The sequence below is a fragment of the Mustela erminea genome, chromosome X, assembly GCF_009829155.1.
Source record: "Mustela erminea isolate mMusErm1 chromosome X, mMusErm1.Pri, whole genome shotgun sequence".
Lineage (NCBI taxonomy): Eukaryota > Metazoa > Chordata > Mammalia > Carnivora > Mustelidae > Mustela > Mustela erminea.
The window spans coordinates 42,157,918-42,173,598 of record NC_045635.1 but is presented as its reverse complement, the minus strand read 5'-3'; the positions used below and the strand labels follow the sequence as shown (position 1 = coordinate 42,173,598).

Here is a 15,681-nt window from a genome sequence, read left to right as displayed (position 1 = left end):
GCATGCCTGCAAGAGTCATGGGCAGGCCTCACAGCCAGCAACACCAGGAGATAATTCCACCCACCAACACATCCACAGCAGCTTCAGCTGGGGCTCTCAGGCAGTCATGCTGGGGGCCAGCACCACCCACCAGCAGTCACAATAGGCTGCACATGCAGCCTACACAGGGAACACCTCTGGAGTGCCTGGTTCTGGTGCCCAGAGGGGATTGTGCTTTGGGGGCCCATAAGATGCCTTCTACTAAGGCCACTATCTGAAAGACCAGGAAATGTAGTGAACCTACCTAATACATAGAAAAAAACACGGAGAGTCAGACAAAATAAGGAGACAGAGGAATATGTTACAAATGAAAGAATAAGTCAAAACCTCAGGAAAAGAACTAAATGAAATGGACATAAGTCATCTACCTGATAAAGAGTTCAAAGTAATGATCATAAAGATGCTCAGAGAATTTGGGAAAAGAGTTAATGAACTCATTGAAGATGTCAACAAAGAGAAAATATTTTTAAAAAAACAATTCAGGGACGCCTGGGTGGCTCAGTTGGTTAAGCAGCTGCCTTTGGCTCAGGTCATGATCCCAGCGTCCTGGGATCGAGTCCCACATCGGGCTCCTAGCTCAGCGGGGAGCCTGCTTCTCCCTCTGCCTCTGCCTGCCATTCTGTCTGCCTGTGCTCGCTCTCCACCCCCCCTCTGATAAATAAATAAAATTAAAAAAAAAACCAATTCAGAGCTGAGGAATAAAATAATTGAAACAAAAGCACACTAATGGAAATCAGTAAAAGATTGGAGGATGTGGAAGAACAGATCAGCAATCTGGGAAGACAGGGTAGTGGAAATCATCCAAACTGAACAGCAAAAAGAAAAAGGAATTTTAAAAATGAGGATACATTAGGGGACCTCTGGAACAACATCAAGCATATTAACATTCTTTATGTTAATACCCATATTATAGGGGTCCCAGAAGGAGAAGAGAGAGAGAAAGGGACAGAAAACATATTTGAGGAAATGATAGCTGAAAACATCCCTAGGCTGGGGGAAAGACAGACATCTAGGTCCAGGAATCAGAGAGATTCCCAAATAAATGAACCCAAAGAGCATAAGACACATAATAATTAAAATGTCAAAAAGTAAAGCAAAAGAGAGAATCTTAAAAGCAGCAGTTTTCAGCAGAGACTGTGCAGGCCAGAAGAAAGTGGCATGATATATTTAAAGCTGATGGACAAAAATCCCACAAAATCCATACAGCCAAAAATACTTCATTCATTCAGCAAGATTATCACTCAGAATTTAAGGAGAGATAGAGTTTCCCAGACAAACAAAAGTTAAAGAAGTTTATCACCGCTAAATCAGGCTTACAAGATATGTTAAAGTGACTTCTTTACATGGAAAAGAAGAGGTCATTACTAGGTGTAAGGAAACTATGAAAGAAAAAATTTCATCGGTAAAAGCAAGCATATAGTAAAGGTAGTTGATCAATAACCTATAAAACTAGTATGAAGATTAAAAGACAGGGTGCCTGGGTGGCTCAGTGGGTTAAAGCCTCTGCCTTCAACTCAGGTCATGATCCCAGGCTCTCTGCTCGGCAAGGAGTCTGCTTCCTCCTCTCTCTCTGACTGCCTCTCTGTCTACTTATGATCTCTGTCAAATAAAAAAAAAAGACAAAAGTAGTACAATCAAATATATCTACAATAAACGGTTAAGGGATACACAAAGTAAAACATGCAAATTGTTACATCAAATACACAAAACATTCAGGAGGGAGGGAGTAAAAATGTAGTGCTTTTAGAATGTGTTTGAACTTAAGCAACCACCAATTTAAATAAGACACTTTGAGACATAAGGTATTACAGTCAAACCTCATGGTAACCGCAACCCAAAAATTTATAATAGATACACATAAAGAAAAATAAAGAGAAGGGAATCTAAACACAACACTAAAGAAAATCATCAAGTTGCAATGGAAGAGAGCAAGAGAAGAAAAAGGAACAGAAAAGAACTATAAACATAACTGGAAAACAATGAACAAAATGACAGTAAGTCTTACTTATCAACAGTTACTTTTAATGTAAATGTAATGAATTCTCCATCAAAAGACATAGGGTCACCAAAGGGATGAAAAAACAAGACTCATTTTTATGCTGCCTACAAGATACTCACTTCAGACCTAAAGGCACAAACAGACTCAAAGTGAATAGATGAAAAAAGATAGTCCATGCAAATGAAAATAAGAAAAAAGCTGGGGTAGAAGTACTTACATCAGACAAAATAGATTTTAAAACAAAGACTGTAACAGGAGATAAAGGATGGTATAACATAATGATAAAGAGGAATGTAACAAGAAGATATAAAAATTATAAATATCTATGTACCAAATAGGAGCACCTAAATATATAAGCAAATATTAACAGACATAAAGGGAGAAATTGACTGTAATACAATAATAGTAGGAGACTTCAACACACTACTTACGTCAGTGGTTAGATTATTCAGATAGAAAATCAGTAAGTAAACAGTGTCTTTGAAAGACTCATTAGACCAGACAGACTTAACTGGTATATATAAAGCATTCCATCCCAAACCAGCAGAATACATATTCTCTTCAAGTGCACATTGGAACATTCTGCAGGATAGATCACATGTTAGGCCACAAAACAAGTCTCAACAAATTGAAGATTATTAAAATCATATCAGGCGTCTTTTCTGAATGAAACTAGAAATCAGGCGTGCCTGGGTGGCTCAGTCAGTTAGGCATCTGCCTTTGGCTCAGGTCATGATCCCAGGGTCCTGGGATCAAGCCCTGCATTGGGCTCCCTGCTCGGCTGGGAGTCTGCTTCTTCCTCTCCAGCTGCTTGTGCTCTCTCTCTTGCTCTCTCTGTCTCATTCTCTCAAATAAATAAATAAAACCTTAAAAAAGTAGAAATCAATCACAAGAAAAAAAATAACAACAACAAAAAAAATGGAATCTAAACAACATGCTACCAAACAGCCAGTGGATCAATGCAAAATCAAATTTATTTTCTCATGGTTCTATAGGTCATGTCTGAAATCAGTATCACTTGTCAATATCAAGTTGTCAGAAGGGCTATGCACCCTCATGGGCTCTAGGGAGAATCATGCCTTACCTCTTTCAACCTTTGTTGTTGTCATTATTCCTTGGTTTCTGGTGGCATTGCTTCAATCATCAAGGTTAACATCCTCACATCTCTCTGTTTCATCATTACATTGCTTTCTCCTCTGTGTCTTTTCAAGTCTTCTTCTGCTTCTTTCTTTCTTTTTCTTTTCAATGCACAGTCTTTATTTTCTCTAAAAATTGAGGTAAAGGGAACTTTTTTGAAAAGGAAACCATCTGCATGCTTGAAAATGGGTAGGTCCTAACTTATACAATGTTATATGTCAACTATATCTTAGTAGAGCTGAGAAAAAATTTTAATACAAAAAAAATTGGAAAAAGAAAATGGGAAGGTCCAGTTTCATGCAGTAGCTCCAGTGTGCTCAGAGGAAGAAATCAAAGTTGGCCAAAGTTAACCAAAAATTTCCTGAGTATTTCCTGAATGACTAGTATTTCCTGAGTGACTAGTAATTCAAAGATGAAAGTGATTGGTCAAAAGTTTGAGTCTTATAGCCGTTGGAAATATGTAACGCCGATTCTCTTGTCATCTCAGCTGAGCTAGCAATTCTGGTATTGGTGAGAAAACTGCCCATGTTTCCCAGGTCCTTCTGTTTTCCCCATGACCAGCCTGGGATCTGCCCAGTCCTCCTGCCCCAAGAGAGCGACCAATTCTTATAAGTTTTGGAGAAGAATGCTCCAGCAAGTGTCAATATCTTGTACCATGAGCCAGCTTCACAAGAAAGTTGGGTATGCAAAGCCTTCTAGAAGGATCTGGAGAATCTTCCCAGAACAGGGAAGAATTTTCCAACAGTAGTCAGCCCAAAGGACGATCTTTCAGCGTGGGCCTTCTCCTTTGTCACCTTTCATTATGGCTGGACTGGTCCTAATAAAGCTGTGACTTTTCCATCAGCTCTATTCCTGTGTTTTTAGAAGTTCACAGTTACATTCCACAGGTACTCAATGGTTTTGTTATTGCAGACCCTTGGGGACAACCAGGTCTTCATGCAGTCACCAAAGTATTTGTCACACAGGGGCTCTAGGCTCTGAGCTAAGGGACAGTGCAGCCTGGTCTATGCCCCCTACCATGTTGACTTGATGAAGGGGATAAAGAATGTCCAGACCAGGCACAGAAGGAAGGAGTTCCAGACTAGCTGGGAGTGGATGATGCCTGGGTGCACTGCATAGATGGTGACTTCTGTGCCTTGGAGTCTCTTGGCCAGTTCCCAATTAAAAATACATCGGTCACTTTGCTGTGGCAATGCACGAGACCCCCGGAGGTTGTGCAAGTGAATCTTAACCACATGGTGGGTTACTGATGACAGGTTCATCACCTGCGAGGGCACAGACTTTTTCAGTGGCACCAGGAGCAAGTGGGCACAAAGGAAGTGGCTGAGGATATTGACTCCCAGGTGGGTTTCAAAGCCACCGGCTGACTTGGAATACGGATACATCATCACTCCTGCGTTGTTGATCAGAACATGGAGCTGTTTTTTCTCTGCCAGAAAGCCCTTAGCAAAGGCTCCAGTGGATTTGGTATGGGATGGGTCCAGTTTCTGAATTGGCATCTGAGAGTTGTTGGTATTGGCCTGGGTTTCACAGCAGATTATCCCTTCAGTATATCTCAGAAGACAGTGCTTACTTGGGCTCCTCTGCTATCAAGCTCTCTGGCCGTCTCCTTGCTGATGCCAGTGTTGGCTCCGGTGATTACCACTATCTTCCTAGGAAAGGGCATGCTTGTTCTCCAAACCCCAGGAGCAAAGAGCTTCCTAACAGATAGAGGGATCACATATAGGAAAGAAAGGAAGGAGGTGAAGAGTCCCAAGATAACTGCATCTTTTAAATAGTTTTAGGGTTTTTTTTAAGATTTAATTTATTTATTTGACAGAGAGAGATCACAAGTAGACAGAGAGGCAGGCAGAGAGAGAGAGGGAAGCAGGCTTTCTGCCGAGCAGAGCTCGATGCGGGACTCGATCCCAGGACCCCGAGACCACGACCCGAGCCGAAGGCAGCGGCCCAACCCACTGAGCCACCCAGGTTCCCCTAAATAGTTTTAGTTTTAAATAGTTTTAGTAAAAGCTGCTTTTGCTAAAGCAGCAGCGGCTTTTACTCCAACTCTGGCTCTGTCTCCTGGTCTGGCTCCAACCCTTGGCTGCTTCTGTCTCCCCGCCTCTTTAGCTTCTTTAGCTCCTGGGATCACGAACACCCTGGCCTGCTCTTTCTTACAAGTATACATGTGGTTGCATTTAGGGCCTGCCCAGATAATCCAGGATAATCTCCTTATCTCAACAGCCTTAACTTAATCATATTTACAAAGAACCATTTTCCAAATAAAGTAACATTTACAGGTTCCAGGGATTATGGCTTAATATCTTTGGGGGGGCACCCATCATTCAGCCTACTACAAGAAGTAAGTCAGACACTTTGTTTTGAAGTTCTAGGATCACTGGGCTTTGAAAAGGGTGACTGGAGAGTTCTTTTTTTTTTCTTCTTCTTCTTAAGATTTTATTTATTTATGTGGCAGAGAGAGAGACACAGGGAGAGAGAGAACACAAGCAGGGCGAGTGGGAAAGGGAGAAGCAGGCTACCCCCAGAGCAGGGAGCCTGATGCGGAGCTTCATCCCAGGACCCTGATCCCAGGACCCTGACCTTGATCACAACCTGAGCCAAAAGCAGACGCCCATTGACTGAGCCACTCACGCGCCCCTGACTGGAGCTTTTTGAGGCCACAGGGGTAGAAGTCTGTGCAGCCTGGTGGGAAGGATGTGGGCTTTGTGGTCAGATAGACCAGAATTCACTTCCCAGCCCCGATATCTGATGACCTTGGGCAAGTCACTCAACCTTTCTAACTCCATTTCTCCCTCTGTGAAATGAGGTGATAACTGCTTCTCTCTCACGGGGTTGTTATAACTTGCACTTAGCCCAGGGCTAGGCACATAGTGAGTGATCAACAGACATTAGCTGTCTGTATTAAGTCAGGAGCATGGTGACAATAATAACACTCACTTACTCTGTGTTTACTTTCTTCTGGGTTCACAAGGGATTTTGACATACACTCCCAGGAATATATCATACAGATGGCCTCATTGCCCCGTGTCACAGATGTAGATTTAAGAGGCCAGGATTCACCCAGAGTTGGCCAGTCAACAAATAGCAGAGGAAGAGATGAAGACCAAGTATGGCTAATCTTTCAACACTATGTGAATCTCCATCACAGGAGGGGATTGTAAATCCCAGCACATGCAGAGCGCATATGTAAATGATAAACACGTCTGCAAGCAGGAAAGTCTGTGGCCAGTTGTATGGAGGGACTTGCCAACTCTTGGGGCTGCAGACTCTCGTGTGGAAACCAAGGATGGAGGGCATCTCTGTGCTCAGTACTTTTCCACGAAGACAATAAAAGGCCCTGCACTGGTAGTGGTGACAGACCCCTGAATGAGAGCAAGACCTTCACTGGGACCCAGGATGCTGTGGACCTGTTGACTCCGGGTTGAATGGATGAGAAGGCCAACATCACGGGACTCTGAGAGTTTCCCACGATTCCCCAAGAATACTGTTCATTGAGCCCCAATTTTTTTCATGTTATAGTATATTTCCACTTCTTTTTTTTAATTCAACTTTATATATTTTTCAAAGATTTTATTTTATTTATTTGACAGGGAGAAATCACAAGTAGGCAGAGAGGCAGGCAGAGAGAGAGAGGGAGAAGCAGGCTCCCCACTGAGCAGAGAGCCTGATGTGGGGCTCAATCCCAGGACCCTGAGATCATGACCTGAGCCGAAGGCAGAGGCTTAACGCACTGAGCCACCAGGTGCCCCTTCAACTTTATATTCAAGTATAGCATAAAGATGGAATCTTGCACATTGTAGCTTTATCATTTGACAGAGGCAGGGGAACTCAGGATTTGAGAGTTGGTGTTATTTTCCTCAAGATCGATCATTGCTTTTGAGTATGAGATCAGAAAAATATATCTGCCAGGTTCTTGGTTCAACAACTTAGTCTTTTTTTTTGAGAGAGAGAGCATGAGAAGAGGAGAGAGTCAAAGGGAGAAACAGACTCCCCACAGAGCAGGGAGCCCGATGCAGAACCTGATTCTGGGACTCCAGGATCATGACCTGAGCCAAAGGCAGTCGCCCAACCAACTGAGCCCCCCCAACTTAGACTTCCTTGCATGTATTTCTGGTATGATTGACCATGCAGACTGTTGTAATCTATGACATTAAAAAATGGCTTTATTGAGATATGACTGACATATAATGAATTATACATATTAGAAATATATCATTTGATAAGTTTATATATTGCATATATATATTCACCATAATCAAGATAGTAAACATACTCATAATTCTCTCATTCACACTGATGCTGTCACTAAAGATGAGTTTGCAGTTTATAACATTTTATATAAATAGAAACATGCACTATGTACCCTTTTTTGAATAGCTTCCTTCGCTTAGTATTATTTTGAGATTCTTCCATGTCATGCTGTAGGGTTACACTCTAATTTGTTTATTCATTCACCTTTTGATGGACATTTGGGTTGTTTTCAGTTTTTGACTATTATAAATGCACTTGCCACACAAATATTGTACAAATCTTTGTATGGACATATCTTTTCTTTTCTCCTGGATTAAAAACCTAAAGAGTGCAAAAGATAACTCATATGGTAGGTGCATGTTTAGATTTTAAAGAAACTATGAAACTGTTTCCCAAACTGGTTGTACCATTTTACATTTCCACCAGCTGTGTAGGAGAGTTCCAGCTCCTCTACATATATGCCAATACTTGCTATGGTGATTTTAATTTCCTTTTTTTTTTTTTTAACTTTTTAAGTAGGCATCACACCCACCTCAGAGTCAGAGCAGAACTCGAACTCACAACTGTGAGATTGAGATCCAGAAGCTCAACTGACAGAGCCACCCAGGCGCCCCCCTATGGTCATTTTAATTTTAGCCATTCTCTCTCTTTCTCTATCTTAAAGATTTTATTTATTTATTTGACAGAGACAGAGAGAGAGAGGGAACACATGCAGGGAGAGTGTGAGAGGGAGAAGCAGGATTCCTGCCAAGCAGGGCGCCCGATGCTGGGCTGGATCCCAGGACTCTGAGATCATGACCTGAGGCCAAGGCAGGCACTTAACTACTGAGCCACCCAGGTGCCCCTTGCCCATTTTTTATTGGGTTATTTTCTTTCTTTTTCTTTTAAAGATTTTATCCATTCTTTTGAAAGAGAGAGAATGCGCGCACAAGCAGGAGGTGAGGTAGAGGAAGAAGCAGACTCCCCGCTGAACAAAGAGCCCGATGCTCCATTCTCCAGGACCCTGGGTTCATGATCTGAGCCGAAGGGAGATGGTTAACCGACTGAGCTACCCAGGTGTCCCAAAACTGTGATTTTGATGAAGTTTAATCTGACATTTAAAAAAAAGATTTTATTTATTTATTTGACAGACAGACCACAAGTAGGCAGAGAGGCAGGCAGAGTGAGAGGGAAGCAGGCTCCCTGCTGAGCAGAGAGCCCGATGTCGGACTCGATCCCAGGACCCTGAGATCATGACCTGAGCCGAAAGCAGTGGCTTAACCCACTGAGCCACCCAGGAGCCCTTAATCTGACATTTTTTCCCTTTATGGATCATCCTTTCGGTGTCATGTGAAAAAAACTGCCTAACTCCAGGTCATGAAGCTATTTCTCCTATCGGGAGCTGAGCCTAACACAGAAGCTCAAACATCTGAGCCACCCAGGCACCCCGGGCTATTTTCTCATTGTTGAGTTTTGTGAGTCTTTTTTTACATTCAGATACACGTTTTTGCTAAGACTTCCCAGTCTGTGGCTTGTTTTCCTATAATCTTAACTGTGTCCTTTAAAGAATGGACTTTTTAGTTTTGATGAAATTGTAATTTATCACTTTTTCTTTTGTAAATTGTGCTTTTGTTGTCAAATCTAAGAAATCCTTGCCTAACTTAATGTCATAAATTTTCCCCTATGGTTTCTTCTAGAAGTTTTACATTTTTAGGTTTTATTTATTTATAATTTTTAAATTATTTTTAAAAGATACTATTTGTTCATTTGACATAGAGAGAGAGAGAGAGCGCAAGCAGGGGAGTGGGAGAGGGAGAAGCAGGCTCTCAGCTGAGCAGGGGTTCTGATGTGGGACTCAATCTCAGGACCCCGGGATCAGGACCCAAGCTGAAGGCAGATGCTTAACCAACTGAGCCACCCAGGCTTTCAGGTTTTAAATGTAGGTCTATGATCCATTTTGAGTTAATTTTTGAATATTTATATATCCAATTGTTCCAACACTGTTCGTTGAAAAGGCCATCCTTTCCTTACTGCATTATCTTTGCATCTTAAAAAAATTAGTTATAACCCACATATATGCGTGGGTTTGTCTAGAGTATCTATTTTGCTCCATTTGCTCCATTTATCTTTACACCAATACCACACAGTGTCAATTACTGTATATGTATAATAATTCTTGAGTCAGTGTTAAGTCCTCCAACTTTTTCTTTTTCTTTTTTTTTTTAAGATTTTATTTATTCCTTTGACACAGAGAGAGAGATCACAAGTAGGCAGAGCAGCACGGAGAGCGAGGGGGAAGCAGGCTCCCTGCCGAGCAGAGAGCCCGATGCGGGGCTCTATCCCAGGACCCTGGGATCATGACCTGAGCCGAAGGCAGAGGCTTAACCCACTGAGCCACCCAGGCGCCCCAACTTTTTCTTTTTTAAGAGTTATTTTAGCTGGGTATGTGCTATGGCGAGTGCTGTGAAATGTGTAAGCCTGATGATTTATAGACCTGTACCCCTGGGGCAAATAATGTATTATATGTTAATAAAAATAATTAATAAGAAAACTTTAGAGTCCATAGTCTCTGAAAAACAATCTGAGGGGTTTGAAGTGGCGGGGGTTGGTGGGAGGTTGGGGTACCAGGTGATGGGTATTATAGAGGGCACGGATTGCATGGAGCACTGGGTGTGGTGAAAAAATAATGAATACTGTTATGCTGAAAATAAATAAATTAATAAAAAAAGAAAAAAAAACAAAAAAGAAAACTTTAAATAAGAGCTGTTTTATTTATTCTTAGATACTTTGCATTTCTATATGAATTTTATTTATTTATTTATTTTCATTTAAATTCAGTTAGCCAACACATACTACATCATTAGTTTCAGATAAAGTGTTCAACAACTCAGCAGTTGCATATAACACTCAGTGCTCATCCCATCACATGCCCTCCTTAATGCCCGTCACCCAGTTACCCCATCCCCCCACACTCCTCCCCTCCAACAACCCTCAGTTTGTTTCCCAGAGTTAAGAGTCTCTCATGGTTTGTCTCCTTCTCTGATATCTTCCCATTCAGTATTCCCTCCCTTCCCCTGTGGTCCTCCATGCTATTCCTTATGTTCCACATATGAGTGAAACCACATGATAATTATCTGTCCCTGCTTGACTTATTTCACTTAGCATAATCCCCTCCAGTTCCATCCATGTCAGTGCAAATCGTGGGTACTCATCCTTTCTGATGGCTGAGTAATATTCCGTTGTGTATATATACCACATCTTCTTCATCCATTCATCTGTTGAAGGGCATCTTGGCTCCTTGCACAGTTTGGTTATTGTGGACATTGCTGCTATGAGCATTGGGGTGCAGGTACCCCTTTGTTTCACTACATCTGTATCTTTGGGGTAAATAGCTAGTAGTGCAATTGCTGTCTATTTTTTAAAAGATTTTATTTATTTGTGGGGCACCTAGGTGGCTCAGTAGTTAAGTGTCTGCCTTCGGCTCAGGTCATGATCCCAGGGTCCCGGGGTTGAGCCCCGAGTTGGGCTCCCTACTCAGTGGGAAGCCTGCTTCTCCCTCTCCCACACCCCCTGCTTTTGTTCCCCTCTCTCACTGTCTCTCTCTCTCTCTCTCTGTCAAACAAATTAAATTTTTAAAAAAGATTTCATTTATGTATTTGAGAGAGAGTGAAAGAGAGATCACAGAGAAAGAGGGAGAAGCAGACTTGCTTTTGTTGTAAATATTATTGTTTTTTAATTTTAAATATTTTTTATTTATATTTTATCTGTATTTTAAATGATATTTGTTTTTAAACTCAATTTCTGATTGTTCATTGCTGGTATATAGGCATATTATTTGTTTTTGTGTACAGATCTTGTATCCTGCAAACGTGCTAAACTCACTTATTAGATCTAGTAGCTTTTTTTTCAAAGATTTTATTTTACTTTTTAAAAAATTTATTTATTAGAGAGAGAGAGAGTGTGTGTGAGTGGGGAGAGGGAGGGGTAGAGGAGGAGGGAGAGAATCTCCACAGACTCCGTGCTGAATGCAAAGCCCAATGTGAGGCTCTGGGCTTAATGTCATAACCCTGAGATCATGACCTGAGCTGTAATCAAGAGTCAGATGCTTGACAGACTGAGCCACATAGGCACCCCTTAAGATTTTATTTTATTTTATTATTTTTTAAAGATTTTATTTATTTATCAGAGAGAGAGGGAGAGAGCGAGCACAGGCAGACAGAATGGCAGGCAGAGGCAGAAGCAGGCTCCCTGCTGAGCAAGGAGCCGGATGTGGGACTCGATCCCAGGACGCTGGGATCATGACCTGAGCTGAAGGCAGCTGCTTAACCAACTGAGCCACCCAGGGGTCCCAAGATTTTATTTTTTAAATAATCTCTACACCCAGTATGGGGCTTGAACTTACAACTCCAAGATCAAGAGTCGCATGCCCTACCAACCAAGCCAGCCAAGTGCCTCAAATCTAGTAGCCTTTTAATAAATGCTATTGGATTTTCTACAAAGATGGTCATGTCATTTCTAACATTGTCTTTTTTTTTTTTAACAATGAACTTGCTTTTAAACACAGATTTGTCATTTTAATGTGTTCTTCATTTAATACTTCCCCCTAAAATATGTATAGAAAAGTGAAAACAGAAGCCATCCCACAAAACCTTTTACTGAGTTTTCACTATCATACTCACTATCAATAAACCATTAGAACAGTGGTTCTCAACCAGGTGTGATTTCACTCCCCAAAGGACATTTGGCAATGTCTGCAAAACTTTGTCACAACTGGGATGAGGGGGCTACTGACAACTAGTGGATAGAGGGTAAACGTTCTACGATGCACAAAATCACAAATGTGACAAAGAATTATGTAGCCCCAAATGTCAACAGTGTTGAGGTTGAGAAATTCTGCACTAGAAATCAGTACATATACAGATGTGATCCTCACGATAAATGTCTTTATGCAGACAGCACAATGTAGACAGATGTAGCAGGGCTCATCTAAATTTCATATAAATTTTATCCTTTCCTTGAATCCTGTAAAAATTGAATTTTCTCTTTTACTTGGTGAGGTGTCCCATGGTTCTTCTGATGGGCAGTTTCCCTCATTGGAAAGGGTCAATGAACTTGACATTGTAGTACTATAAGATTTGTTTCTGGTTCTTTTAGGTTGATCAAGCTAGAACAAATTCGTGCTATGGAGTCAGATTCCCCATGGTGAGACATGTTTTTTGGGAAACTGGACTGGTCCAGAACCTGGAGAAATGGGAGTGGATGTGATGAGTTTCTAAGCTAAGCCTCTGAAGGATGGGCAGGGTAAGCTGAGTCAATGCCTCAATTCACAGTCATCCATGGCTGAAACACTCTCTGCGGGCAGTGACCCTGCCCCTCCTTTCCTTGCAGCAAAAGCCCTATCAGCTCCTGGGGGGCTCAATGTCTACCTGATGGCTCAGCCCTGTGGTCTGAATCACCCAGGAGAACTGATATGTTAATAGGGCTGGGACTGTGTAACCTAGGTTCCTCTGGCAGTGGTCAAAGCCAGCTGGATCACCAAGTACAGTACCATTGAAGGGTGGCACTAACATTCAGGCTCAGCACCTCATTCCAGATGGTTCTGTAAGGGCCTATTCAGCCAGAGCAGCCCCACCCAGGTTGAACTGCCATTTTGCTGTAAAGTTTAAATTGACCTTGCCCCCCTGCTCCAGGGGAACTTATTTAAAAGCAAGTCTGGGAAACCAGTCCCATGTAACAAAGTCCAAATACAAGGGTGGGTCAGGCCAGGTGGAGGTATTCAATCAGTGGGGGCGCATGCTGTCTCCTAGCTACCAAGGAGTATGGGCCCCCGCCCTTTGGGCACATTTTGGGCGCCAATTCTGAACTACGTGATAGGCTGGTTCAAATGTCTACTAAGGTAAATTGTAATTCAATTGGTCACCTAGCATCACTGTGGAGTTTCCTGTGTGTGTTACAATCTCATTGGCCAACTGTGTGTGGCCAGGCCCAACCACATGGACTTTGCTCTATAAAAGTTAGTCTGGAAAGCAGGGAGGGGTCGTCCTTTCTGTAGGGGCGGCCCCGACTGGTCTGTTTGACGGTCGGTCTGATTCCTGATGCTTGGCGCGAAATAAAGCTTTGCTTGACCTTCGCTTTGTTCAGTCTCGCTCCTTTAATCACGGACCCATTATTGGGGTACCCAATTTTGGGGGACCCAACAGTTCCCATGGCTTCACTGGATCCCTTTCAGCCTACAGATCTGCAAAGCAAAGTAGCTAAGGCCATCTGCCAAGAAACCTGGGAGACAGGGTCTTCCCCTGAGGCCTTTGGATCCACTGGTGCAGCTGGTATCTCCTGGTACCTGGCTACCTGGAGGCAGAGGTTTGGACAAAAAGACATGCTGGGGCATATGTGGCATAGAGAGGGGACACTTCCTGCAGCTCCATTCCAAGGGTGTCAGGTATAGGTCCTTCCCTCCCACCCTGAGGATACCCTGGCTGCTCCTGGACTCTGACATGGTTTCTCTGTTTCCTTTAATCCCCCCCAAGCCCCTTTCAAGACCTCTTCAGTGGAAAGAAGGCATCAGTTCTCAGCTCCTGACCTTTTCCCTTGGGATTGTTTTCCCCAGATTTCACTTGACATGTGAATTTATCCTGGAGTGGGGCACGGTAGGGATTCAGTGGGACAGATGACAGGGCAAGGGCTCTCCAGAGGGAGGCTGGGGTAGCCGGATCCTTGATGTAGATTTCTTATTGATCCCCTTCACTTCTGCCTGTGAGTTGGGTGGGTGTTCCTGGCACAGGAGACCCTCCATCCCTGATTCACCGAGTTAGCTGTCCACTTTGTCTCTGGTTTTATCTGCTTATCTCTTTCTCTTTCTCTGTTCTTTTCTTCTTATGGTCTCTCTCAGAGGCCTCTCTCCTTCCCCCACACTCTTCCTCTTTGGTTCTCCTCTCCTCTTTGCCTCTTGACTTAAGGTGTTGGCTGTCACATCTCTAGCTGATGTTCAAACCCTAATACAACCACAAAAAGTGCCAGTGACACTGCCCTTAATCACCCGTTGCTGTCACATCCTGGGGGACCCTGACAGTGCTGACACCCTGTTGAGGTCACCAGTGCATCACCATCTCCCAGGCTTGAATGAAAAGATTCACTGCAAACCACCCCTGAAGATGCGGCATTAACCTCCAGGGATGCAGCTAGGGGAAGATGAGGAACTCTCAGCACCATCTTTCCATTTCAGTCCAAGACTCCTGAACTGGAAAGGGCCCATCTGCTCAGTCCTCCATCTCCCCATGCTGTAGGTTATGGTAATGATGTTTTTTTTTTTCTTTACTTATACCTACAAGCTTCTTGTTTTTGAAAAACAAGCCAACAAACAAACTTGAAAGTATATTTTGCATAATTAACTAGACTTTATTTCAAGGACAACTTTAATTCCAATTTTCTGGAACATTTTATTTCCTACCATCGTAGCAATTCCTCTAGAGATAACTGTATATTGGCCACCCTGGTGTACAAAACAAACTTTCTCTCTCTTTTTTTTAAACTTAAATTAAATAAAATAGTGAAAATTCTCAATTTCTGAGTCTTTAGACTGAACAGTCTAACAACGTGGAGCTCAGGTGAATCCTACCTCCTTGCAACACGTCACACCCAGGGAGTGCAGAAGGCAGGGACATTTGCAATCAGGGCTCGGAGACATTTACTGCAGAAAGGAACTGGAGCATGGAATCATGGCAAACACATCTCCTGGGGGCCAACAATTTCACCGTGAGCCTGAACATGAAATAATAATAATTATGAATCGATATCCCTCAGATACGAACTTTGGTCCTGGTCCTCCATAGAGGACCTCATATAGGTCTCATAGACACTCAGGTCTGCCCTTGTACCTGGTTCTCTGCTCAGTTTTCTCTCTACACAGCCTTCTATTAATGCTTTGGCCACTAATGTTCCACTGGTTGGGGGCATTTAACTTAGGTCAACTGTCAACTAGTTGTTCTATCATCAGTTTACTCTGTCATGAAAAGCAAACCTGAGTCTTTACTTCCATCAGTGCCTAATCTGATCTGTGAATGAAATCCAAGGCTCTTAACATTAGTTTTCCTTGTTGAGCTATATATTAAATCCAGATTGCACTTCTAGATGTTACCATCAATGCCCCTCTTTTCTGACCTTGACTCTCCCTGTCTATTAAATCTTTATTCATTAATGACCTTTAGCTTTTGAGTAGTCTTCCATCAATGTGTCTATGTTCTAGATCTTAAACCTGGGCTTCTGTTAACTTCTCCACC

General features: G+C 42.6%; 1 pseudogene; it reads right to left on the bottom strand.

The window, feature by feature from the left end:
- Window positions 1-4,035: 4,035 nt before the first annotated feature.
- Window positions 4,036-5,342, bottom strand: LOC116582241 (annotated as a pseudogene).
- Window positions 5,343-15,681: the final 10,339 nt, after the last annotated feature.